Source organism: Ranitomeya imitator, chromosome 2 (genome assembly GCF_032444005.1).
Source record: "Ranitomeya imitator isolate aRanImi1 chromosome 2, aRanImi1.pri, whole genome shotgun sequence".
Lineage (NCBI taxonomy): Eukaryota > Metazoa > Chordata > Amphibia > Anura > Dendrobatidae > Ranitomeya > Ranitomeya imitator.
Genome location: NC_091283.1, coordinates 313,660,602 through 313,687,836, shown reverse-complemented (window position 1 = coordinate 313,687,836; position 27,235 = coordinate 313,660,602). Strand labels below are relative to the sequence as shown.

Sequence of the window (27,235 nt, the reverse complement as noted above, 5' to 3'; positions counted from 1 at the left end):
ATGTTGGCCTACATACAGTGTTTCCAACCAAGAACCTTGTGATTCCCTGACTGCTTTGGCCTTGCGACGATACCTCCACATTTGCTGCTGGTGGTGTACTAACCGGTGGGCTTACAGTGAGGGAAGCAATGTAGCGTTGCTGACTACCTTCATTCTGAGTAGGTGCACCAACAGTACGGGACTTTTGATAGTTAGTCCAGGCTTGCAAGTGCATGCTGGTTAAATGTCTTAGCATGCACGTTGTATTTAAATTTTGAAGATTCTTGCCTCTGTTAAAGGTCTTTGAGCATTTCTTACAGATAACTTTTGACTGATCATTTGGATCTTGGTTAAAAAATTGCCACACTAAACTCTTCCTACTATGGAATACCTTTTCAGGCATTGCACGCTGTGCTACTTTCACAGGATGGCCACACTGTCCTAAAACTGGTTTTTTTTTGACAAACGTTTTTGGCCGGATATGGGCCTGCCAGATGACAGCTGTTGTGATGTAGATGGCTGCTGCGGATCATCCTCCTCCGCTTCTGAGCTACTGGCAGCGGCACCCTCTTCCCCCAATGGCTGCCAATCTGGGTCAACAACTGGGTCATCTATCACCTCCTCTTCAATGTCATGTGCACCTTCCTCTGTGTCACCGTGTAAGGTGCTATAGCGTTCTGGATGGGGAACTATAGTCTCATCAGGGTCAGATTCTGGCTCTGTACACTGCGAGGGCAATGTAGTGATCTGAGTTAATGGAACAGCATAATAATCTAGCTGTGGCTGTGCATCAGTGCACTCCATGTCCGATTCATCCTGTAATGGGGAGTTAACAATTTCCTTTTCTAACCCAGACATGGTATGTGTAAAGAGCTCCATGGAGTAACCTGTAGTGTCGCCTGACGCATCCTTCACTTTTGGTTTGGGTGAAGGACACAAGGAAACGTCTTGTTCCTGACTGGGAGCATCCACTGACGACTCGCTGCTTTTATATTTGGAACTTTCTGAAGAGGAGGCGAAAGAGCTAGAGGCTGAGTCCGCAAGGAAAGACAAAACTTTTTCCTGCTGCTCCGGCTTTAAAAGCTGTTTCCTACTCCCAGATAAGGGAGCCTTAGAGGCCTTGTGTAGCCAGACGATGACGCTGGCTCAACACCTCCAGCCTTAGGTGCTATTGTGCTTTTGCCACTACCACCAGATGCACCACCACCATCAGTACCAGCTGGCAACCACCGCCCACGGCCTCTTCCACGAGACTTTCTCATTTTTTGGAAAATCTAACCAAAATAACAACCGTTATATGGTACTGTAAAACAAGGTAGGTGTATATAAACTTGTTGAGGATTTGAATATCCCTTTTTTGGGGGGGAGATTGAACCAAATCTCAGGCCCTGTGCATAAAACAACGCAAAGTAAGTCGCAGAAAGTGGCTGGCTGAAATACACCAAACTAACAGGACTGCAGTATATCCACTTTGTGAGAATTTGAATCTCCCTTTTTTTGGGGGGAGACTGAACCAAAACTCAGGCCCAGTGTATAAAGCAACGCAATCTAAGTGGCAGAAAGTGGCTGGCTGACATACACCAAACTAAAAGGACTGAAGTATATCCACTTTGTGAGAATTTGAAACTCCCTTTTCTGGAGGGAGACTGAACCAAAACTCAGGCCCAGTGTATAAAACAACGCAATCTAAGTGGCAGAAAGTGGTTGGTTGACATACACCAAACTAACAGGAATGCAGTATATCCACTTTGTGAGAATTTGAAACTCCCTTTTTTGGGGGGAGACTGAACCAAAACTCAGGTCCAGTGTCACGCCGTTAACGGCGATAAAGGGGCAGGATGGCGTACTGGGACCCGCACCTGTCCCTGCCACTATAATGGGGCCCTGACTTTCCCTTATCTCAGGGGTACCTATGATGGTTAGGAGGCCTGAGCCGCCAGCGTATCCCTGTCTCTTGTGCAGGCCCTATCAGTGGCCACCTCTCCCCCAAAGGAGGTGGACTGCACCAGTGTATAAATACGACAGTTAAAAAGGTTATACCGTCAAGGTAACTAAAAGTCTCAAACTCACCAAATGCTCACACAACCACAGAGGTAACGCAGAGAAGGGAAGAGAAGGAAAAAACTAGGAAGAAAAACAGGTTAAACATGCAACCAAAACAGCAGACACCAATCTCTGTAAATAAACCTCCAAGCTCCCAAAACACCACGCTCCTTCAACCTCCAAGCCAGGCAGCAGAGCTGATCACTGACAACAGTTGAAGACAAGGCTGAGTCTATATAGGAGTGGTGATTACCAAAACCTAATCAGCTGAGAGACATAGCTCTCAGTACCTTCAGTAACAAGGTTTAACTCCTGCCCTGCTGGCACAAGACAGCCAGGTCAGAACTCAGGAGAAGAGCTTCTGTTCATCGTGTGTGAACGAGGCTCAGAGCACTGCGGTTCTCTGGAACCTCTCTGTCGCGGTAGCCCCGTGACCGTACCCTCCCTTCTATGAGGGACCTCCGGAACCTCAGGACCAGGTTTCTCAGGATGAGCTGTATGAAATGCCCGGACTACCTAACCGCATGGACATCGGCTGCAGGTACCCACATCCTCTCCTCAGGACCGTACCCTTTCCAATGTACTAGATATTGAAGAGACCGGTGAACAAATCGAGAATCCATGACCCTGGCTATCTGGAACTCGAGATTTCCATCAACAAGGACCGGAGAGGGAGGTAAAGGTGATGGATTAGGTGACGCCACAAACCTCTTGAGTAAGGAGCGATGAAAAACATTATGGATCCTAAACGACTGAGGTAAAGCCAGCCGAAATGCAACAGGATTGATGACGGCCACAATCCTACAAGGGCCAATAAACCTAGGGCCCAATTTCCACGAGGGAACTCTAAGTTTAATATTCTTTGAGGACAACTACACCCAATCACCCACACATAGGTCCGGACCTTTCATACGTCTCCGATCAGCCGCATTCTCATATCTGGAACTCATCCTCTTTAATTTATCAAGAACCCCTTGCCGAACAGACGTGATGGATGAAGAAAACCTCTCCTCTTCAGGCACCTCTGAGGAATCCTTCCTATTAAAAGAACTGAATTGAGGATGAAAACCATATGCCCCGAAAAACGGGGACTTACCAGTGGACTCATGAGTAAGGTTGTTTATAGCAAACTCTGCCAACGGTAAGTATTTAACCCAGTCCTCCTGATTTTCTGAAATGAAACACCTGAGATAAGTTTCAAGATTTTCATCTACACGTTCTGTTTGACCATTAGATTGAGGATGAAAAGCTGAAGAAAATGACAAATGAATCCCCAGCCGGCTGCAAAAAGCCCTCCAAAACTTAGAAATAAACTGTACCCCACGGTCTGATACAATATCAGAAGGAACACCATGCTATCTCACAACGTCCTTGATAAAGATCTGTGCCAGAGTCTTGGCATTAGGTAACGCGAACGCGGGAAGAGCAATAAAATGTGACATCTTGCTAAATCTGTCAGCTACGACTAAAATAACTGTATTACCCTCAGAAACCGGTAAGTCAGTGATGAAGTCTATTGACAAATGGGTCCAAGGTCTATTGGGAATCTCCAGAGGTTGGAGAGACCCAGATGGGCGAGTACAAGGCGTCTTGGAACGCGCACACACACTGCAGGCAGCGACATATTCCTGTACATCATGATTTACCCCAGACCACCAAAAACGCCGAGCCAGAAGGTCCGAGATAACCTTACTTCCAGGGTGTCCGGCCAGAACCGAATCATGATGTTCATTGATGACCCTAAGACGAAGATTAGTTTACGTAAAGGACAGGCTGCTGGGGCGTCTCCCTGCGCCTCTACCACCTCTCTCTCAAGATCCAAATTAATTGCGGCGACAATTACACCCTTCTGCAGTATAGGACCTGGCTCACAGTTATCCCCACCCCCTGGAAAACAATGGGATAACGCATCGGCCTTGACATTCTTGCTTCCCGGCCTATACGTAATGTAGAAATTGAACCTGGCAAAGAACAGAGACCACCTAGCTTGCCTAGGTGTGAGACGCTTCGCAGATTCTAAATACAACAGATTTTTGTGATCTGTGATCACCATGACTGGGTGAAGTGCTCCCTCCAAAAAATGACGCCATTCTTCAAATGCCCATTTAATTGCCAATAGCTCCCTGTTACCAATATCATAATTCCTCTCAGTAGGAGATAATTTTTTTGAGAAAAATATACATGGACGCCACTTACTCAGAGAAATCCCCTGTGACAATACAGCTCCCACCCCCACCTCAGAGGCATCCACCTCTACCACAAATGGCTGCACGCTGTATGTCAGGCTGTATTAGTATGGGTGCAGTGGAAAAACACTTCTTCAAAGTCTCAAAAGCCTGGCAGGCCGTACTAGACCAGACAGAGAAGTCCGTGCCTCTCTTGGTCATGTCTGTTAAAGGTTTGGCTACTACTGAAAAGTCTTTAATACATTTGCAATAGTAGTTTGCAAAACATAAAAACCTCTGTAAGGCCTTAAGGTCCTCAGGACGCTTCCTCTCCAAGACCGCCTTGACCTTAGCTGGATCCATACGAAATCCTGTGGAGGATAAGAAATAACCCAAAAACGGAATCTCTTTGACCGCGAACATGCATTTCTCAAGTTTGGCAAACAGTTTATTGTCCCTGAGTACCTGAATGACCTGCCGTACATGATCCTGATGGGACACGAGGTCAGGGGAATAAATTAAGATATCATCGAGATATACCACCACAAACCTACCTGTTAGATGACTAAGTACAGTGGGGCAAAAAAGTATTTAGTCAGTCAGCAATAGTGCAAGTTCCACCACTTAAAAAGATGAGAGGCGTCTGTAATTTACATCATAGGTAGACCTCAACTATGGGAGACAAACTGAGAAAAAAAAATCCAGAAAATCACATTGTCTGTTTTTTTATCATTTTTTTTGCATATTATGGTGGAAAATAAGTATTTGGTCAGAAACAAACAATCAAGATTTCTGGCTCTCACAGACCTGTAACTTCTTCTTTAAGAGTCTCCTCTTTCCTTCACTCATTACCTGTAGTAATGGCACCTGTTTAAACTTGTTATCAGTATAAAAAGACACCTGTGCACACCTTCAAACAGTCTGACTCCAAACTCCACTATGGTGAAGACCAAAGAGCTGTCAAAGGACACCAGAAACAAAATTGTAGCCCTGCACCAGGCTGGGAAGACTGAATCTGCAATAGCCAACCAGCTTGGAGTGAAGAAATCAACAGTGGGAGCAATAATTAGAAAATGGAAGACATACAAGACCACTGATAATCTCCCTCGATCTGGGGCTCCACGCAAAATCCCACCCCGTGGGGTCAGAATGATCACAAGAACGGTGAGCAAAAATCCCAGAACCACGCGGGGGACCTAGTGAATGAACTGCAGAGAGCTGGGACCAATGTAACAAGGCCTACCATAAGTAACACACTACGCCACCATGGACTCAGATCCTGCAGTGCCAGACGTGTCCCACTGCTTAAGCCAGTACATGTCCGGGCCCGTCTGAAGTTTGCTAGAGAGCATTTGGATGATCCAGAGGAGTTTTGGGAGAATGTCCTATGGTCTGATGAAACCAAACTGGAACCGTTTGGTAGAAACACAACTTGTCGTGTTTGGAGGAAAAAGAATACTGAGTTGCATCCATCAAACACCATACCTACTGTAAAGCATGGTGGTGGAAACATCATGCTTTGGGGCTGTTTCTCTGCAAAGGGGCCAGGACGACTGATCCGGGTACATGAAAGAATGAATGGGGCCATGTATCGTGAGATTTTGAGTGCAAACCTCCTTCCATCAGCAAGGACATTGAAGATGAAACGTGGCTGGGTCTTTCAACATGACAATGATCCAAAGCACACCGCCAGGGCAACGAAGGAGTGGCTTCGTAAGAAGCATTTCAAGGTCCTGGAGTGGCCTAGCCAGTCTCCAGATCTCAACCCTATAGAAAACCTTTGGAGGGAGTTGAAAGTCCGTGTTGCCAAGCGAAAAGCCAAAAACATCACTGCTCTAGAGGAGATCTGCATGGAGGAATGGGCCAACATACCAACAACAGTGTGTGGCAACCTTGTGAAGACTTACAGAAAACGTTTGATCTCTGTCATTGCCAACAAAGGATATATTACAAAGTATCGAGATTAAATTTTGTTTCTGACCAAATACTTATTTTCCACCATAATATGCAAATAAAATGTTAAAAAAACAGACAATGTGAATTTCTGGATTTTTTTTTCTCAGTTTGTCTCCCATAGTTGAGGTCTACCTATGATGTAAATTACAGACGCCTCTCATCTTTTTAAGTGGTGGAACTTGCACTATTGCTGACTGACTAAATACTTTTTTGCCCCACTGTATATCATTGACAAAGTGTTGGAACACAGCAGGAGCATTACTTAACCCAAAAGGCATAACCAAGTTCTCGTAATGTCCCTCTGGAGTATTAAATGCCGTCTTCCATTCATCCCCCTCCTTCATCCGAATGAGATTATATGCCCCCCTGAGATCTAATTTGGAGAACCACTTAGCTCCCACAACCTGATTAAAGAGGTCCGGAATAAGAGGGAGCGGGAAAGAATCCCGGACTGTAATTTGGTTCAATTCACGTAAGTCTAAGCATGGGCGTAAACCCCATCCTTCTTCTTTACAAAGAAGAACCCGGTAGCAATGACGAGGGTCTGATGTGACCCTTGGCCAGACTCTCCGTGATATAGTCCTTCATGGCCTGTCTCTCTGGGGCAGAGATGTTGTATAGCCTACTCTTAGGCATTTTAGCACAAAGAATGAGATGTATGGCGCAATCATAAGAACGGTGTGGAGGTAGCTCTTGACACCCCTCCTCAGAGAATACATCCTCAAAATCTGAGATGAACTCTGGCAAAACCTGAGAACTCAACCCGGCCAGCCGAGTGCCCAGGCAATGTTCCTGACAAAGCTCACTCCATCTAGTAATCTCCCGAGTCTGCCAGTCTAACACCGGGTTGTGTAACGTGAGCCATGGTAAACCGAGAACTACAGGCGACGGCAAACCCCCCAACACATAACAATCTATTTACTCGGAGTGCAACGCCCCTATTTGTAGGCTCACCCCATGGACGATCAGAGTGAAAGTCTCCTGGCTCAAAGGTGCAGAGTCAATAGCAATTATAGGTATGGGTCTAGACAACTCTTGAGTTTTAAGCCCATGTGCCAGAACAAACCCAGCATCAATTAAATTAAACCCTGCCCCAGAGTCCAGAAAGGCAGAGATATTAAGCCTACCTTTACCAAGACGAATCTCGGCTGGTAGGAAAAATTGTGCTTTACCTAAGAAGGAAACTAGTACACCCGAGTTGCCAACCTCCCCGCAACCCGGGCTCAATAGTTTTCCAGAGGTTGTTTTTTAGAAGGATACACATTCACATAATGACCCCTTCTGCCACAAATATAAATGCACCTCCTTTATGCCGTACTACTGCAGCACCCTTAGAACGAGAAGCACCACCCAACTGCATAGGTTCTCCTATAGACTCAGATTCTGAAGAGTCCAAATCTGAATTACCCCTGAATAGCGGCGATTCATTAAGTCTCTGGCGCAGGCGGCGGTCCACACGGATAGCAAGAGACATAGCTGCCTCCAGTGTGGTTGGTGTCTCCTGTAGGGTGAAGGCATCTTTTATTTTATGAGACAGGCCCTGATAAAATTGACTGCGGAGTGCAGGGTCATTCCACATTGTGTCAGTAGCCCATCTCCGAAACTCAGAGCAGTGATCCTCTACTGGCCGGTCTCCCTGTGTAAGATGGCGTATTGTGGACTCAGCGAGGGAGACGCGGTCAGGATCATCATACACTTGACCTAAGGCTTGAAAAAACTCCTCCACAGTCCGTCACGGCAAAGCGTCAGCGGGAAATGAAAAAGCCAAGGCCTGAGGGACACCTTGTAGGAGCGATACTACAATTCCAATCCTCTGCTCCTCTGAACCTGAAGTGTGAGTACGAAACCTAAAATACAATTTACAGGCCTCCCTGAATGTAACAAATTTGTCACGCCCCCCAGAGAACCTGTCAGGTAACGCAATTTTAGGCTCCAGCGAAGCTTGTGGAGGTGTAGCAGCCCCTGCAGTGGCCACTGGAGTGCGCTGTACAACCGCCGAGTGGAGGTCAGCCATGTCTAGACTGAGTTGCTGCAATTGTCCAGCTAAAGCAGCAATGGGGTCCATATTGGACCAAGAAAATTTTTAAGGTCAGTGACACTGTCACGCCATTAGCGGCGATAAAGGGGCAGGACGGCGTACTGGGACCCGCACCTGTCCCTGCCACTATAATGGGGCCCTGACTTTCCCTTATCTTAGGGGTACCTATGATGGTTAGAAGGCCTGAGCCGCCAGCGTATCCCTGTCTCTTGTGCAGGCCCTATCAGTGGCCCCCTCTCCCCCCAAAGCAGGTGGACTGCACCAGTGTATAAATATGACAGTTAAACAGGGTATACAGACAAGGTAACTAAAAGTCTCAAACTCACCAAATGCTCACACAACCACAGAGGTAACACAGAGAAGGGAAGAGAAGGAAAAAATTAGGAAGGGAAACAGGTTTAACATGTAACCAAAACAGCAGACACCAATCTCTGTAAATAAACCTCCAAGCTCCCAAAACACCACGCTCCTTCAACCTCCAAGCCAGCAGCAGAGCTGATCACTGACAACAGTTGAAGACAAGGCTGAGTCTATATAGGAGTGGTGATTACCAAAACCTAATCAGCTGAGAGACATAGCTCTCAGCACCTTCAGTAACAAGGTTTAACTCCTGCCCTGCTGGCACAAAACAGCCAGGTCAGAACTCAGGAGAAGAGCTTCTGTTCATCGTGTGTGAATGAGGCTCAGAGCGCTGCGGTTCTCTAGAACCTCTCTGTCGCGGTAGCCCCGTGACACCCAGTGTATAAAACAACGCAATCTAAGTGGCAGAAAGTGGCTGGAAGATATATGAAAAAATGCAAGGACTGTAGTACAATTTCAATCTCCCTACAATGATCTCAGGAAAAGTATGGCAGCAATAAAAAGGACTGCTGCACACAAAAGTGTGGACAAATAAACAAGATAACTGTGCAGAAAGGAGCAACAGGATTTTTGCTTTTAAAAAAAGCAGTTGGTTTGCACAGCAGCATGCAAACAGCAATGCAGCTATCAGGGAGCCTTATAAGGCAGCCTAATAAGCTACAGAGCTGATACACAAAAATATAGCCTCCACTGTCCCTGCAAAACAATGGTGGTGTTGGACAGTGGAAATCGTTACAGCACAAGCAGTCTGGGGGTTAATCTTCCCTCCCTAACTATATCCCTTCTTCTGATGAAGCTGCAGCAACCTCTCCCTATGCTAAGATCGGCAGAAGTAAGATGGCGGTCGGCGTGCACGCCCCTTTATAGCCCCTGTGACGCCGCATAAAGCAAGCCAATCACTGTCATGCCCTTCTCTAAGACGGTGGGGACCGAGACCTATGTCATCACGCTGCCCACACTCTGCGTCCTCCTTCATTGGCTGAAAAATGGCGCTGAAAGCGTCATACGAAACGCGACTTTGGCGCGAAGATCGCCGACCTCCCGACTTTGCCGACCCTAATAGTTAGTGTAGGTCTGCAACTGTTAATTCCACAACTCCTCAGAAACCAAGAGTCCTTTTTAGGACTAATTCGTGGGGCCCGAGGTTGCAGCGCTAGGTAGGCAGGGCACAGCATATCCACATCAGTGCAAGGCCTGCAGGCACTGTATGTGCATACATAGCTCTCACTGCATACATCCAAATGCTCCATAACTGTCTGCTGCTGCTTATTTACTATATACCTAGTTGCAGTTTTCTTTTCTTTTTTTTCCAAAAATTCACCCCCCCCCCCCCCCCCAAAGAAAAAAAATATATATATATACATACAGTGGGGCAAAAAAGTATTTAGTCAGTCAGCAATAGTGCAAGTTCCACCACTTAAAAAGATGAGAGGCGTCTGTAATTTACATCATAGCTAGACCTCAACTCTGGGAGACAAACTGAGAAAAAAAAATCCAGAAAATCACATTGTCTGTTTTTTTAACATTTTATTTGCATATTATGGTGGAAAATAAGTATTTGGTCAGAAACAAAATTTCATCTCAATACTTTGTAATATATCCTTTGTTGGCAATGACAGAGGTCAAACGTTTTCTGTAAGTCTTCACAAGGTTGCCACACACTGTTGTTGGTATGTTAGCCCATTCCTCCATGCAGATCTCCTCTAGAGCAGTGATGTTTTTGGCTTTTCGCTTGGCAACACGGACTTTCAACTCCCTCCAAAGGTTTTCTATAGGGTTGAGATATCGAGACTGGCTAGGCCACTCCAGTACCTTGAAATGCTTCTTACGAAGCCACTCCTTCGTTGCCCTGGCAGTGTGCTTTGGATCATTGTCATGTTGAAAGACCCAGCCACGTTTCATCTTCAATGCCCTTGCTGATGGAAGGAGGTTTGCACTCAAAATCTCACGATACATGGCCCCATTCATTCTTTCATGTACCCGGATCAGTCGTCCTGGCCCCTTTGCAGAGAAACAGCCCCAAAGCATGATGTTTCCACCCCCATGCTTTACAGTAGGTATGGTGTTTGATGGATGCAACTCAGTATTCTTTTTCCTCCAAACACGACAAGTTGTGTTTCTATCAAACAGTTCCAGTTTGGTTTCATCAGACCATAGGACATTCTCCCAAAACTCCTCTGGATCATCCAAATGCTCTCTAGCAAACTTCAGACGGGCCCGGACATGTACTGGCTTAAGCAGTGGGACACGTCTGGCACTGCAGGATCTGAGTCCATGGTGGCGTAGTGTGTTACTTATGGTAGGCCTTGTTACATTGGTCCCAGCTCTCTGCAGTTCATTCACTAGGTCCCCCCGCGTGGTTCTGGGATTTTTGCTCACCGTTCTTGTGATCATTCTGACCCCACGGGGTGGGATTTTGCGTGGAGCCCCAGATCGAGGGAGATTATCAGTGGTCTTGTATGTCTTCCATTTTCTAATTATTGCTCCCACTGTTGATTTCTTCACTCCAAGCTGGTTGGCTATTGCAGATTCAGTCTTCCCAGCCTGGTGCAGGGCTACAATTTTGTTTCTGGTGTCCTTTGACAGCTCTTTGGTCTTCACCATAGTGGAGTTTGGAGTCAGACTGTTTGAGGGTGTGCACAGGTGTCTTTTTATACTGATAACAAGTTTAAACAGGTGCCATTACTACAGGTAATGAGTGGAGGAAAGAGGAGACTCTTAAAGAAGAAGTTACAGGTCTGTGAGAGCCAGAAATCTTGATTGTTTTTTTCTGACCAAATACTTATTTTCCACCATAATATGCAAATAAATTGTTAAAAAAACAGACAATGTGATTTTCTGGATTTTTTTTTCTCAGTTTGTCTCCCATAGTTGAAATCTACCTATGATGTAAATTACAGACGCCTCTCATCTTTTTAAGTGGTGGAACTTGCACTATTGCTGACTGACTAAATACTTTTTTGCCCCACTGTATAGCTGCGTCCTCCAAGTTTGGCATTTTAGGCCGGTTTTCCACTGTTTTTGCTGTCTGTTACTCTACTTATATACACCATATTTTGCATTTAAAAAATACAGGCCACATATTTGGCAGTGTGGTATTTCCGTGACAGGCCTCATATATCTGCATGCTACAAGTTTGGGCATTGTAGGCCGGTTTACCACTTTTTTTGCTGTCTGTTACTCTACTTATATACATATAAACCAAAAATCAAAAAGAATACCCCTAAAATATAACCTTTAATTTGCTGGGTAAAATTACCCTATATAGGGTCAGGAGACAATAACAACCTTAATACTATAGTCTAAACACTCTTATACAATACTAAAAAGGATAGAGACTAATGTTGTGGGGGAAGGGGGGGTGATCTCTCCCTACTCACCGTACCTCACAGCGGAGGTTGGCACCCTAAATTCAAATAGTAAATTTGTCCCTCCAACATATTCAGCCGCCATTGAAGCGTTTGAATTGGCTGTGAAATCAGATATAGAACAATTGAAGTGTAATAGTGTAAGAGAATATAGACATCCGAATATTCTGAAAGAGGAAGTTGAAGCTTTGCAGGAACTTGTCCATGACGACGACATTATTGTGAAACCCGCGGACAAAGGGGGTGCTGTCGTCGTCATGGACAAGTGTGCATATATTGCAGAAGTAATGAGACAGCTAAGCGATGAAACAGTTTATGAGAAATTAGAGAGGGATCCAAGGTTCAATTTCTGTGAGGAGATTAAAAAATGTCTTAAGGAAGCAATGGATGTATCTATAATAGATCAAGAGTTATATAACTATCTTTTGGAGGAGAACCCACGCACACCGGTGCTTTATATAACACCGAAGATACATAAAACTTTGGTCGACCCTCCGGGGCGACCTATAGTTTCAGGAGTTGGATCAATATTTAACAAAATGGGTATATTCCTGGATAGAATACTTAACCCGATTACAAAAGAGAGTAAATCATATATAAAGGACACCACAGACTTTTTGAGTAAGATAGAGGCACTGCATCTTGAGGGGGAGGTAGTTCTAGCATCCTTTGATGTAGTGTCACTATATACGTCTATTGACCATAAACGAGGGTTAAAAGCAGTAGAGAAGAAGTTGGACCCCATGAAATATACTGTGGAAGGTAAAGTGTTTTTGCTAAAGATGCTGGAGATCATACTTAGGCGCAACTATTTCCTATTTGGTGACACATTTTACACGCAAAATCAAGGTACAGCCATGGGGGCCAATATGGCCCCTTCATACGCCAATTTGGTCATGGCGGTCTTAGAGGAAGACCTCGTCTATGTGTTCCACCACTTCCGGCATGTGCTGGGGTGGTGGAGGTACATAGAAGATGTCTTTCTCCTGTGGACAGGTACACCGATAGAATTAGATGAGTTCCACGCATTTCTCAACACAATTGATGAAACGATTAAATTTACATTAGTTAAATCCAAAACCGAAATCCAGTTTCTGGATGTCCTAATTGAATTAAGAAATGGCCAACATGTAACTACACTATATGTGAAAAAGACAGATAGGAACAATCTGCTTTTGTATGACAGCCAGCATCCGAGATCTATGAAAAACTCGATCCCACTGAGTCAACTGCTCAGGGTTAAACGTATTGTTAAAGAGGAGGACAAGGCTGATGTAGCAATAGATCTGTTGGTAAAAAAAATTCTTAAACAGGATATCCTAGAAAGTTATTGGAAAGGACAAAAGATACAGTAATGAAAACGACCCAGGAAAACATACTCAGAAGGGAGGTAAGAACATTTCTAAAACAATCCACAGTGAGGAGATTGGAACAAAACAAAATCCTCTAAACTGCATGCTCGCAAACGCCAGAAGCCTGACAAACAAGATGGAAGAACTAGAAGCAGAAATATCTACAGGTAACTTTGACATAGTGGGAATAACCGAGACATGGTTAGATGAAAGCTATGACTGGGCAGTTAACTTACAGGGTTACAGTCTGTTTAGAAAGGATCGTAAAAATCGGAGAGGAGGAGGGGTTTGTCTCTATGTAAAGTCTTGTCTAAAGTCCACTTTAAGGGAGGATATTAGCGAAGGGAATGAGGATGTCGAGTCCATATGGGTTGAAATTCATGGAGGGAAAAATGGTAACAAAATTCTCATTGGGGTCTGTTACAAACCCCCAAATATAACAGAAAGCATGGAAAGTCTACTTCTAAAGCAGATAGATGAAGCTGCAACCCATAATGAGGTCCTGGTTATGGGGGACTTTAACTACCCGGATATTAACTGGGAAACAGAAACCTGTGAAACCCATAAAGGCAACAGGTTTCTGCTAATAACCAAGAAAAATTATCTTTCACAATTGGTGCAGAATCCAACCAGAGGAGCAGCACTTTTAGACCTAATACTATCTAATAGACCTGACAGAATAACAAATCTGCAGGTGGTTGGGCATTTAGGAAATAGCGACCACAATATTGTGCAGTTTCACCTGTCTTTCACTAGGGGGACTTGTCAGGGAGTCACAAAAACATTGAACTTTAGGAAGGCAAAGTTTGAACAGCTTAGAGATGCCCTTAATCTGGTAGACTGGGACAATATCCTCAGAAATGAGAATACAGATAATAAATGGGAAATGTTTAAGAACATCCTAAATAGGCAGTGTAAGCGGTTTATACCTTGTGGGAATAAAAGGACTAGAAATAGGAAAAACCCAATGTGGCTAAACAAAGAAGTAAGACAGGCAATTAACAGTAAAAAGAAAGCATTTGCACTACTAAAGCAGGATGGCACCATTGAAGCTCTAAAAAACTATAGGGAGAAAAATACTTTATCTAAAAAACTAATTAAAGCTGCCAAAAAGGAAACAGAGAAGCACATTGCTAAGGAGAGTAAAACTAATCCCAAACTGTTTTTCAACTATATCAATAGTAAAAGAATAAAAACTGAAAATATAGGCCCCTTAAAAAATAGTGAGGAAAGAATGGTTGTAGATGACGAGGAAAAAGCTAACATATTAAACACCTTCTTCTCCACGGTATTCACGGTGGAAAATGAAATGCTAGGTGAAATCCCAAGAAACAATGAAAACCCTATATTAAGGGTCACCAATCTAACCCAAGAAGAGGTGCGAAACCGGCTAAATAAGATTAAAATAGATAAATCTCCGAGTCCGGATGGCATACACCCACGAGTACTAAGAGAACTAAGTAATGTAATAGATAAACCATTATTTCTTATTTTTAGTGACTCTATAGCGACAGGGTCTGTTCCGCAGGACTGGCGCATAGCAAATGTGGTGCCAATATTCAAAAAGGGCTCTAAAAGTGAACCTGGAAATTATAGGCCAGTAAGTCTAACCTCTATTGTTGGTAAAATATTTGAAGGGTTTCTGAGGGATGTTATTCTGGATTATCTCAATGAGAATAACTGTTTAACTCCATATCAGCATGGGTTTATGAGAAATCGCTCCTGTCAAACCAATCTAATCAGTTTTTATGAAGAGGTAAGCTATAGGCTGGACCACGGTGAGTCATTGGACGTGGTATATCTCGATTTTTCCAAAGCGTTTGATACCGTGCCGCACAAGAGGTTGGTACACAAAATGAGAATGCTTGGTCTGGGGGAAAATGTGTGTAAATGGGTTAGTAACTGGCTTAGTGATAGAAAGCAGAGGGTGGTTATAAATGGTATAGTCTCTAACTGGGTCGCTGTGACCAGTGGGGTACCGCAGGGGTCAGTATTGGGACCTGTTCTCTTCAACATATTCATTAATGATCTGGTAGAAGGTTTACACAGTAAAATATCGATATTTGCAGATGATACAAAACTATGTAAAGCAGTTAATACAAGAGAAGATAGTATTCTGCTACAGATGGATCTGGATAAGTTGGAAACTTGGGCTGAAAGGTGGCAGATGAAGTTTAACAATGATAAATGTAAGGTTATACACATGGGAAGAGGGAATCAATATCACCATTACACACTGAACGGGAAACCACTGGGTAAATCTGACAGGGAGAAGGACTTGGGGATCCTAGTTAATGATAAACTTACCTGGAGCAGCCAGTGCCAGGCAGCAGCTGCCAAGGCAAACAGGATCATGGGGTGCATTAAAAGAGGTCTGGATACACATGATGAGAGCATTATACTGCCTCTGTACAAATCCCTAGTTAGACCGCACATGGAGTACTGTGTCCAGTTTTGGGCACCGGTGCTCAGGAAGGATATAATGGAACTAGAGAGAGTACAAAGGAGGGCAACAAAATTAATAAAGGGGATGGGAGAACTACAATACCCAGATAGATTAGCGAAATTAGGATTATTTAGTCTAGAAAAAAGACGACTGAGGGGCGATCTAATAACCATGTATAAGTATATAAGGGGACAATACAAATATCTCGCTGAGGATCTGTTTATACCAAGGAAGGTGACGGGCACAAGGGGGCATTCTTTGCGTCTGGAGGAGAGAAGGTTTTTCCACCAACATAGAAGAGGATTCTTTACTGTTAGGGCAGTGAGAATCTGGAATTGCTTGCCTGAGGAGGTGGTGATGGCGAACTCAGTCGAGGGGTTCAAGAGAGGCCTGGATGTCTTCCTGGAGCAGAACAATATTGTATCATACAATTATTAGGTTCTGTAGAAGGACGTAGATCTGGGTATTTATTATGATGGAATATAGGCTGAACTGGATGGACAAATGTCTTTTTTCGGCCTTACTAACTATGTTACTATGTTTCTATGTTACTATGAAAAAAGATAAAATGGAACTAATCAATAAGGGATCAAAGGAAAATTGTAGGAAACTATATAACAGAGTCCCCTTTGTCTCTACATATGGGGAAGAAAGTTAATAGCCCTCTGTGTCTGTACTGTTACATACTTAGGCAGTTAACTGGTTCATGCAGCTTTACATGAACACCCGAGCCTTACACTATGGCTGGTCCGAATAACTATAGCAATTGTTACCATCTACCTCTCGTGTCTCCCCTTTTCCTCATAGTTTGTAAGCTTGCGAGCAGGGCCCTCATGCCTCCTGGTATCTGTTTTGAACTGTATTTCTGTTATACTGTAAGGTCTATTGTCTGTGCAAGTCCCCTCTATAATCTGTAAAGCGCTGCGGAATATGTTGGCGCTATATAAATAAAAAATTATTATTATTATAAGAAAGTAGAGAGATTGCTAACATTATTAAAAAAAACATTGGTCAATGCTGGGAAAATGTCTTCCTGATGTTCAGGAATTTAGAATGCCACCACTAAATTCATATAGGAGAATTAGGAATATTAAAGATATCCTAATCAAATCAGACATTGGCTCTAAAAAAAAAGTACCCAAAGGTCACTAACAGGGTCCAAAAGAAAGGGTTGCTTTCCTTGCCTAAATTGTATAAATTGTAAATATATGATTAAAGGATCGACGTTTCAGCACCCAACAACAGGGAAGATGTATGAAATTAAACATTACCTGACTTGTAGCTCAGATTACATTATTTATCTTTTGATGTGTCTGTGCAACCTATGGTATGTAGGTGAAACAACCTGCGAATTTAAGACAAGGTTGAATCAGCATCGATACACCATAAGAAAGAATAAAGCGGACCTTCCAGTTCCCAAGCACTTTGCTGACTGTAAGCATTGTGAAAAAGATTTAAAATGTAGAATTATAGACACCGTCCCAATACAGAGAAGAGGAGGAGATAGGGAACAGATTCTCAAAAAAAGAGAACTGACGTGGATATATGAACTCAACACCCTTAGACATAGGGGCCTTAATGTAGATTTTAAGATCCACACAATATCACAAGAAGGCTCATTAGTCTAATACCCAATATGGTGGAGTCCCTAGATATAGTATTACTATTTTTAATGTAGAGGTACTTTGATATAATTGTCAATATGTACGTTCTAATTTTATCTTTATTTTATTTTATTTAGATGCTGTTTAGTACCCAAACAGGACTGGATGATTACCGTGAAGGACCCTGCAAACATGGAGGACATAGAGTTCTTTATATTGTAAACATTCGCTATAGTCTATATAATATGAAAAAATATATTTGTACTTTATAAGATAATAATATGTCGGGCTGTGGGCCAATCAATAAAGCAGTTAAATGTATACATGCATCATGTTCATTTCAGCGTGGTCACAATCAATATACTCGAGGATATTAGTGTTACTGCTATGTGGTGGGTCATGCTTGGGGCATCCTGACCTGAGAGGGTTAAGTGCAACTAGCTGAACATCATGTGACCCCCGGCAGATGACCTGATGAAGGCTGAGCCTGGTGGGTCAGGGCAGTATTATGCACATTGTATCCTGTAGCAACATAGAAATAACGCGTGTATCATCAAAAGATGACACTATAAAGATGGAGATTCTAGTAAAGACTGCCCGCAATGTGTTTAGTGGTTAGTGATCAAGACGGCGCTATGAATGCATATACGCATGCGCCAGCCCTCAGGGATACGCTGGACGAACGGAAAAAATCAGGTATGCCACTACAAAGATGGCATAACATGGAGCTTATGCGCATGAATTCCTAGTTTAGGTTTGGTCTGCAACCTGGGATAGTTATATGATGCGCCAGACATGCGCAGTGGATCTTCAAGAATGCCGAATAGAATGTTGTCCTCCATTAGTAGCAGGCTACCTCAGCGGTAAGAGTAAATGAAATATGATTATATCATACACAGTTTGGGTTATTGTATCTATGTATTAAGAACACCTGTTGCACATAAACACGTATGCACTTTATTGATATCAGATGACAAATGAAACACAGGAAGTATACTATATGGTATTTTAATGAGCACTAATGGCATTAATTAAGGACAATGTTAAAAGGTATATACAGTGGGGCAAAAAAGTATTTAGTCAGTCAGCAATAGTGCAAGTTCCACCACTTAAAAAGATGAGAGGCATCTGTAATTTACATCATAGGTAGACCTCAACTATGGGAGACAAACTGAGAAAAAAAAATCCAGAAAATCACATTGTCTGTTTTTTTTAACATTTTATTTGCATATTATGGTGGAAAATAAGTATTTGGTCAGAAACAAAATTTCATCTCAATACTTTGTAATATATCCTTTGTTGGCAATAACAGAGGTCAAACGTTTTCTGTAAGTCTTCACAAGGTTGCCACACACTGTTGTTGGTATGTTGGCCCATTCCTCCATGCAGATCTCCTCTAGAGCAGTGATGTTTTTGGCTTTTCGCTTGGCAACACGGACTTTCAACTCCCTCCAAAGGTTTTCTATAGGGTTGAGATCTGGAGACTGGCTAGGCCACTCCAGGACCTTGAAATGCTTCTTACGAAGCCACTCCTTCGTTGCCCTGGCGGTGTGGTTTGGATCATTGTCATGTTGAAAGACCCAGCCACGTTTCATCTTCAAAGCCCTTGCTGATGGAAGGAGGTTTGCACTCAAAATCTCACGATACATGGCCCCATTCATTCTTTCATGTACCCGGATCAGTCGTCCTGGCCCCTTTGCAGAGAAACAGCCCCAAAGCATGATGTTTCCACCACCATGCTTTACAGTAGGTATGGTGTTTGATGGATGCAACTCAGTATTCTTTTTCCGCCAAACACGACAAGTTGTGTTTTTACCAAACAGTTCCAGTTTGGTTTCATCAGACCATAGGACATTCTCCCAAAACTCCTCTGGATCATCCAAATGCTCTCTAGCAAACTTCAGACGGGCCCGGACATGTACTGGCTTAAGCAGTGGGACACGTCTGGCACTGCAGGATGTGAGTCCATGGTGGCGTAGTGTGTTACTTATGGTAGGCCTTGTTACATTGGTCCCAGCTCTCTGCAGTTCATTCACTAGGTCCCCCCGCGTGGTTCTGGGATTTTTGCTCACCGTTCTTGTGATCATTCTGACCCCACGGGGTGGGATTTTGCGTGGAGCCCCAGATCGAGGGAGATTATCAGTGGTCTTGTATGTCTTCCATTTTCTAATTATTGCTCCCACTGTTGATTTCTTCACTCCAAGCTGGTTGGCTATTGCAGATTCAGTCTTCCCAGCCTGGTGCAGGGCTACAATTTTGTTTCTGGTGTCCTTTGACAGCTGTTTGGTCTTCACCATAGTGGAGTTTGGAGTCAGACTGTTTGAGGGTGTGCACAGGTGTCTTTTTATACTGATAACAAGTTTAAACAGGTACCATTACTACAGGTAATGAGTGGAGGAAAGAGGAGACTCTTAAAGAAGAAGTTACAGGTCTGTGAGAGCCAGAAATCTTGATTGTTTGTTTCTGACCAAATACTTATTTTCCACCATAATATGCAAATAAAATGTTAAAAAAACAGACAATGTGATTTTCTGGATTTTTTTCTCAGTTTGTCTCCCATAGTTGAGGTCTACCTATGATGTAAATTACAGACGCCTCTCATCTTTTTAAGTGGTGGAACTTGCACTATTGCTGACTGACTAAATACTTTTTTGCCCCACTGTATATGCACAAAGATGATGTAACCACTGATGGGAAAGGCTCATTTGAGCTGAAACGTCGCACCAGACATGTGGTCTGATTAAACTCTGCACAGCTATTTGGAATATGGAGTGCTGCCTCTTTTTTTTAACTTAATTTATACTCCAGCAATATATTTAAGTCCGTAACGGCAAAGCGACAGCGGGAAGTGAAAAAGCCAAGGCCTGAGAGTCACCTTGTAGGAGCGATACTACAATTCCAACCCTCTGCTCCTCTGAACCTGAAGTGTGAGGATGCAACCTAAAATAAAATTTACAGGCCTCCCTGAATGTAACAAATTTGTCGCGCCCCCCAGAGAACCTGTTAGGTAACGCAATTTTAGGCTCCAGCGAAGCTTCCCTGAGCTCCCTGAACTGCTAGGGTAATCCACCCGCTTTAATATAATTCGGACACCCATCCAGAGGGAATAAAGGCAGCAACATATAGCCCCCGGGCCACGGAAGCAATATCTGGCCGCGGATGCGAAAAGAGCGGTCTGGAACCGCAGCGCCAGTCCGAGGCCTACAGTCAGGCCTGATGCCTGTGATACGCCAGCGCGGCCGGCTTCCGGACGGAGAGCTCCCGGCACCTCCCAATACAAGCGGGACGACCCAGACTTCAACGGGCAGGGAAGCCCGTTCACCCCCACCATCCCGGAACCGGAGGATCCCTGCTGCCGGGGTCGGGACGTCGCCAAGGGAGAGCGGGGGCCGCTAGGCGGTGAGTTGCGGCGGACGCCGCGGACCCACGTGTTGTCCTGCCTCCCCCTGGGCCATAAAGGTGGCAGCGTGCGTCCCGATTTGTGCTGCCGAAGAGACAAATCGGCAGTACTCACCCGTGCGCCGGCTGCCCCGGAACTGCCACCGCGTTGTGCCGCCTGCTGATCCCCTGGGCTTCTCCCGACGCTTGGGCCTTGCGGCGGAGGCTGTGGCCACTAGGGGGCGCGCGGCCCATGCTGATGGCTGGCTGCCTGAAAGGCGAGTGAGGGACGCGCCGCCATTAATTGCAGCCCCACAGATGCTGTGCACTGGACCCCTGAAGCTGCAGGCCCGAGCACAATCGCTCCACCGCCCTGCTGCGGGGAACCTGGAGCCCTCCAGTGGACAGAGGACCTCCCAACGCCGGACTGAAGAGGTGAGAGGTCACCTCATGTTATATTCCCCCAGCTGGGCCATCAGTGAGGGGTCCGGGCCTTGAATGCGGGGGGGTTGCTGTCCTCCTCGGCTGGATGCGCGCAGCCCGTGGTGGGCTGTCGCCGTCGTGGCTCCCTTCCCGGCCCCTGTGGACAGCTTCTGGCTCTGCTGGCCTCCAGACCTGCTGCTTGTTAACTCAATCCAATCTCCACTGGCACAACCACATTCTTTCGACTATTTTTAACGCAACATCCGCCTAACTAGACTTAGTATACGGAATAACATAAAGATTGTTGCAATGCCTTAACCGAACCCTCGCGCATGTGCTAGGGGTCACTGCGCAATATGTCCTGTCTTAGACCTTAGCTTTCTTAATACGGGTGGAAAAATATCACGGGGTCTTACTCCCACCCATATTCTAATTGCCCTCACGCCTAAAGCGCGCAGAACTTTATAAAAAAGATTTTATAACCTGCAAAACTGATCACGTTGTCTATGTTATTTTTTGTCCCTGCAAGTTGTTTTATATAGGGAAAACTATTCGTTCCCTATATATCAGATTTCGTGAACATTGCAGGTCGATAAGTACCGGGAAAGGTGTCCCTAGGCTGATTTCACATATCACAGATGTACATGAGGGTGACGCCGCTGTACTTACATTTGCAGGGATTGAACGAGTGAATGCTTCGGCCAGGGGAGGTAATTGGGACAATCTCCTTCTGAGGCAGGAAGCCAAATGGATTATGCGAACCAACGCTGTGGGACCATTAGGATTTAATGATAGAATAGATATGTCCATTTTTCTGTGAAGGCTCTTTATTATTTATTTTAGAGAGTGAGTTATTGTGTTGCATATATTTATATAAAAAAATCTTTTTTGCATAAAAAAATCTTTTTTGCATAAAGCTTAAAATACCGGCTGTAGGATATCTTACAATTGTTTACATCGCTGCTGTTTTTTGTAAAAAGACTTTTCTTCTTTCCCTAAACATAATTTATGTGGATTAATAGTATATAACTTATCTTGTTTTTATTCAGGCTGCACTCGGATGTCACCCGAGTGCATGTTTTTAGTTTGTATTTCTTGACATGAGTGAGGTTGTAGGTGTGTGAGCGGGTTCATGTTGGGGGTGGGCTTATTGGCCACCATATCCCATCCACCACTCTGCCCTCACTCATGTAGACCCGTTGAAGCGCAAGGACCGCGCGAAACGGCCGTCGTCTCCCCTGCTCGGACGAGCTCCTTTTCTTCTCTCCCGGCCATGAAGTTTTAATTGTGAAGACTCAATAAAATTTGCTACTTTGAAGATTGGTGAGTGCATCCTGCTTTTTTCTTTTGCTACCTGGGTTGTTATGTTTTGTTATCAGATCTATGCCCCCTGTTTATTAGCTGCTATAATAAGTTGACAAGATAGGCCATCATTGAATATCCCCAGGATAGCAGAATCAGACCCCTAGCTCGTCGTTATTACCCATTTACTCCAGTACCCCGTTACGACCGCATACAATTTTTTCTCACGCGCTGCCCCTAGCAGACCCCAACGACCCCACAGTGTCCTCGCACACTGCTGCTCAGCACATAGTGCTTAGCTAATATTACAGTTCCTCCTTTCCCCTTAACAAGCCTTTTTACCCCACCTACACCACAGGCACTTTCAAATCTATCCCATCCCCTAACCCAACTACCTGCCTGAGCTTACATTACCCATCAAGTCCATTCTGTAAGACGTCCTCCACCCCCATTGATATACCGCAAGTAATAATTACCACAAGCTTACCTCCCAACCTCCCACAATGCCACTCACAATCTTATCACACAACGTGAGGGGACTCAACTCCCCACACAAACGCACCAAGGCTTTCCGCTATTATAGATCCCAGCAAGCAGATGTAGTATGTCTCCAGGAGACGCACTTCTCAACTAAATCCTGTCCTAGATTCTTGTCCGCCTCTTACCCGCTCTTTTACTCCGCTAATGCCTGCCCAAAAAACAAAGGCGTAGCTATCTGTTTCAAGAAATCTGTCCCGTTTGTTTTTAAGTCTTCAGTAGTTGATAAGGAAGGCCGCTATATTATGGTGACGGGCACTATAACAGACGAATTGGTGACCTTTGTCTCCTACTATGCCCCTAATACTCATCAGGCTGCCTTTTTCTCTCAACTATTAGAACTAATTTCAGAACACGCACAGGGCACCACAATTCTATGTGGAGACTCCAATTGCACACTTAAAGCTAACCTAGACAAATCCTTAAGCCCCCATTCTCCTACTCCTCCGCCCCCATACCCTTCGGCTGACTCGACTGTCCTCAACAAACTTCTCTCCCAATATCATTGGATAGACTTATGGAGGGAACTTCACCCCACCGAAAGAGATTACACCTTTTTCTCCGCACGCCACTTAGTATACACCAGAATTGATCATGTCTTAGTCCATCCTTCCTTTATTCCCAACATATCAAACATCTCAATCCAATCTATCCCCTGGTCAGACCATTCCCCATACCTGGTCACATGCTCAACACTCCACCCGCGGCCCCGCTCGTTCAACTGGACCCTAAACGACTCACTGCTCTCCTATCCTGACATCGCCCAAAAACTGAAAAACCACATTGATGAATATTTCTCTTTGAAGAACCAATCAGCTTCCTCGCCAGTTTCCCTATGGGAGGCTGTTGTGAATTCTGTTATCGAACTCCCTCCTGTGGTCATGAATGGTACTTCGGCGAGTTCTGTCCATGGACTCCCTCTGGTGGCTGTGAGTGCAGCTGCTGGTTCTGAGGTTCCTTCAACAGGTGACCTAGTTTATTCTTAGGCTGGCTGCTCTATTTAACTCCACTCTGATCGTTACTCCTTGCCAGCTGTCAATGTTCTTGTACTGGTTCAGTTCGCTCTTGGATCTTTCTGGTGACCTGTCTATTCCAGCAGAAGCTAAGTCCCTGCTTGTTAATTTTCTGTTCATTGTTTTCTTGTCCAGCTTGCTTTCATGATTTTGCCTTGCTAGCTGGAAGCTCTGGGATGCAGAGTGGCACCTCCGCACCGTGAGTCGGTGCGGGGGTCTTTTTGCACACTATGTGTGGTCTTTTGTAGTTTTTGTGCTGACCGCAAAGATACCTTTCCTATCCTCTGTCTGTTTAGTAAGTCTGGCCTCCCTTTGCTGAAACCTGTTTCATTTCTGTGTTTGTGACTTTCATCTTAACTCACAGTTAATATTTGTGGGGGGCTGCCTTTTCCTTTGGGGAATTTCTCTGAGGCAAGGTAGGCTTTATTTTCTATCTCTAGGGCTAGCTAGTGCTTAGGCTGTGACGAGGCGTCTAGGCAGAGTCAGGTACGCTCCACGGCTTTTCTGGTGTGTGTGATAGGATTAGGGGTTGCGGTCAGCAGAGTTCCCACTTCCCAGAGCTTGTCCTGTATCGGTTTAACCATCAGGTCATTTCGGGTGCTCCTAACCACCAGGTCCATAACAGTACAGCTGGCCAAAAGTGTTAATGCATCTCAACTACCAGGTCCATAACAGGAGGCACACAAAGCAGTACTCAGAGGCTTCTGTATCCAAGAGGCCTCTCATAAGAAAAAAGATAGAAACGCGAAGATAGCGGAATTGGAGAGCAGGGTGTCAACTTTGGAGTCCCAGATGAAAACTGTACCCCTACCTGCTACGTATCGAGATCTTCTCCATGCACGGACGGAACTAGATCTACACCTCTCTGAGAATGCTGACCGAGCTATACGCTGGTCACAGCAACGCTTCTATGCCCTTAACAATAAAAATAACTCTAACCTCGCTCGCCGCTTGAAATGCCAACCTTTACCTAGACCCCCCATACGTCTCCGCACCTCCGCACGTGTCACAACCAACCCACAACAAATTGTCTATTTATTTCAACAGAAACTTAGACAGTTGTACAGTGCCCCAACTGCCACAGACACAGACACCCTGAAGAACTTTTTGGACTCGGTTCCCCTTCCAGCCCTTAGCCCCGACATGATCGAACTCCTTGATCAAGCTATAACTCCTAGCGAAATTGAGATAGCCATTAAAAATTTGAAAACTAACAAAAAACCAGGCCCCGACGGGTTCACGGCCCTTTACTATAAGAAATACGCCCCGGTACTGATCCCCCACCTCATCAATTACTTCAATTCCCTGAGAGACGGAAACAAACCAGGTGCAGCCTCATTAATGGCTGCAATCTCTATGATACCTAAGCCCAACACAGATCACTTACTCTGGTCCAATTATAGGCCGATATCTCTAGTTAATATAGACCTTAAAATATTGGCTAAAATCCTATCCCAAAGATTGAACTCAGGCTTAGGTGCATTAATCCATAAAGACCAAGTAGGCTTCGTTCCGCGTCGACAGGCCTCTGACAACATACGGAGGGTTTCCCACCTGCTACACCTCTGCAAACACCGTAATATATCAAGTATGCTACTGTCATTAGACATTAAAAAAGCCTTCGACTCTGTATCGTGGCCCTATCTGTTTGCGGTGCTGCAGAGATGGAAGTTCCCCGATCATTTTCTCTCCTGGATTCATGCACTCTATAGTTCCCCTTCCGCCTATGTGCGCTATAGTGGCTTTTCCTCTACGCTTTTTCCAATCAGCAGAGGCACCCGACAGGGTTGCCCTCTCTCACCCCTACTGTTTCTCCTAGCGCTTGAACCATTAGCCATCCAACTACGCCTCAACTCCAATATACAAGGGGCAGAGGTAGCGGCGGTCCCACACAAGCTATTCATGTTTGCAGACGACATCCTGCTCCTTTTATCGTCCCCCCAGAAGTCTTTACTGGCCCTTCTCCAAGCCTTGCAAAACTTTGGAGCATTATCCGGCCTGCAAATAAACACCACCAAATCCTACGCTATGAATATATCCCTCCCACAATCAACTATAACAAATCTCCAAAACGACTTTCCTTTCCAGTGGGTTACTAAACACTTGGACTATTTGGGAGTGAAACTGACGGCTAACCTAGACTCTCTCTATACGGCCAACTATCCCCCCATGTTTCGAAAACTTCGCCTTTTGCTACAGTCTTGGGAGAAATTGCATCTTTCATGGTTAGGCCGTGTGCGAGCCCTTAAAATGTCTATCCTTCCCAAGCTACTTTACTTATTTTGTGTCCTACCAATCCCCATCCCATCGCACTTCCTTAAAATGGCCCAGAGAGCAATAGATGCCTTTGTTTGGAGGGGAGGTCTCCCCAGGGTTAACAAAGCTACTCTCTACCGACATCGCCTAAAAGGAGGTCTGGGAGTTCCCAACCTCTCTTAATACTATCGCGCAGCTCAATTAGGCCAACTGACCCTGTATCATGCTACACCAGAGATATACGAGTCAAATAATTGCCAAAAGTACTACTAGCAAATCATATTTATTAGATTTTCACTGAAAATCATACATATAATATATAATAGAAAACAACAGATAAAAGGATGTGACTGCATCCATGGATACAGTAATCCAGGTGCAACAGACAGGGACACAGTAAAAATAAATAATCACACTACCTTCATGGTTCTTAAGTACACATAAGTGCTAGTAGCCCAGATGCATAGCAAATAAACATAAGTGCTACTAGCACTTATGTGTACTTAAGAACCATGAAGGTAGTGTGATTATTTATTTTTGGCAATTATTTGACTCGTATATCTCTGGTGTAGAATTATTATTGTTGAGTCGCCTGATATATATCACCCACTGACGCCTATGTTTATATATGACCCTGTATCATGCCTACACCGAACCCCCATTATGGCTTTCTCTAGAAGCCGCCGAGCTACAACCCGACACTCTAGACACAATACTATGGATTCTCCCAACCCAACGTAAACATATTTCAAACTCCATAATAAAGCATTCCCTTGCAATCTGGGACTCCCACAAGTACTCCTCACAAATAATCTCAGCCTTCTTGCCTCTCGCCCCAATTTGGGGCAATGTTCTATTTCCCCCAGGTATGGGTCCCCTAAGATACTTCTATAAGTGGGTTGAAGCGGGGATAACTAAAGTCCACCACCTCTTTAATGTAGACGGGATTATCCCATTCCCAACCCTTAGAGAAAAATACGGTTTCCCCCCCGGAGAGGTATTTCGATATTTGCAA

At 44.6% G+C, this 27,235-nt stretch overlaps 1 protein-coding gene across 4 annotated transcripts in view; it reads right to left on the bottom strand.

Moving 5' to 3' along the window:
* The window catches only part of LOC138663418 (zinc finger protein 345-like), a 127,605-nt gene that overhangs the window by 58,821 nt on the left and 41,549 nt on the right, over window positions 1–27,235 (bottom strand). The window contains exon 1 of one of the 4 annotated variants that reach the window (XM_069749616.1): window positions 16,979–17,122. The exons of the other annotated variants lie outside the window; for them this stretch is intronic. The gene's annotated coding sequence lies outside the window, so the exon portion shown is untranslated. Of the gene's footprint in view, window positions 1–16,978; window positions 17,123–27,235 lie in introns of those variants that run through there. 4 annotated transcript variants of the gene reach the window in all.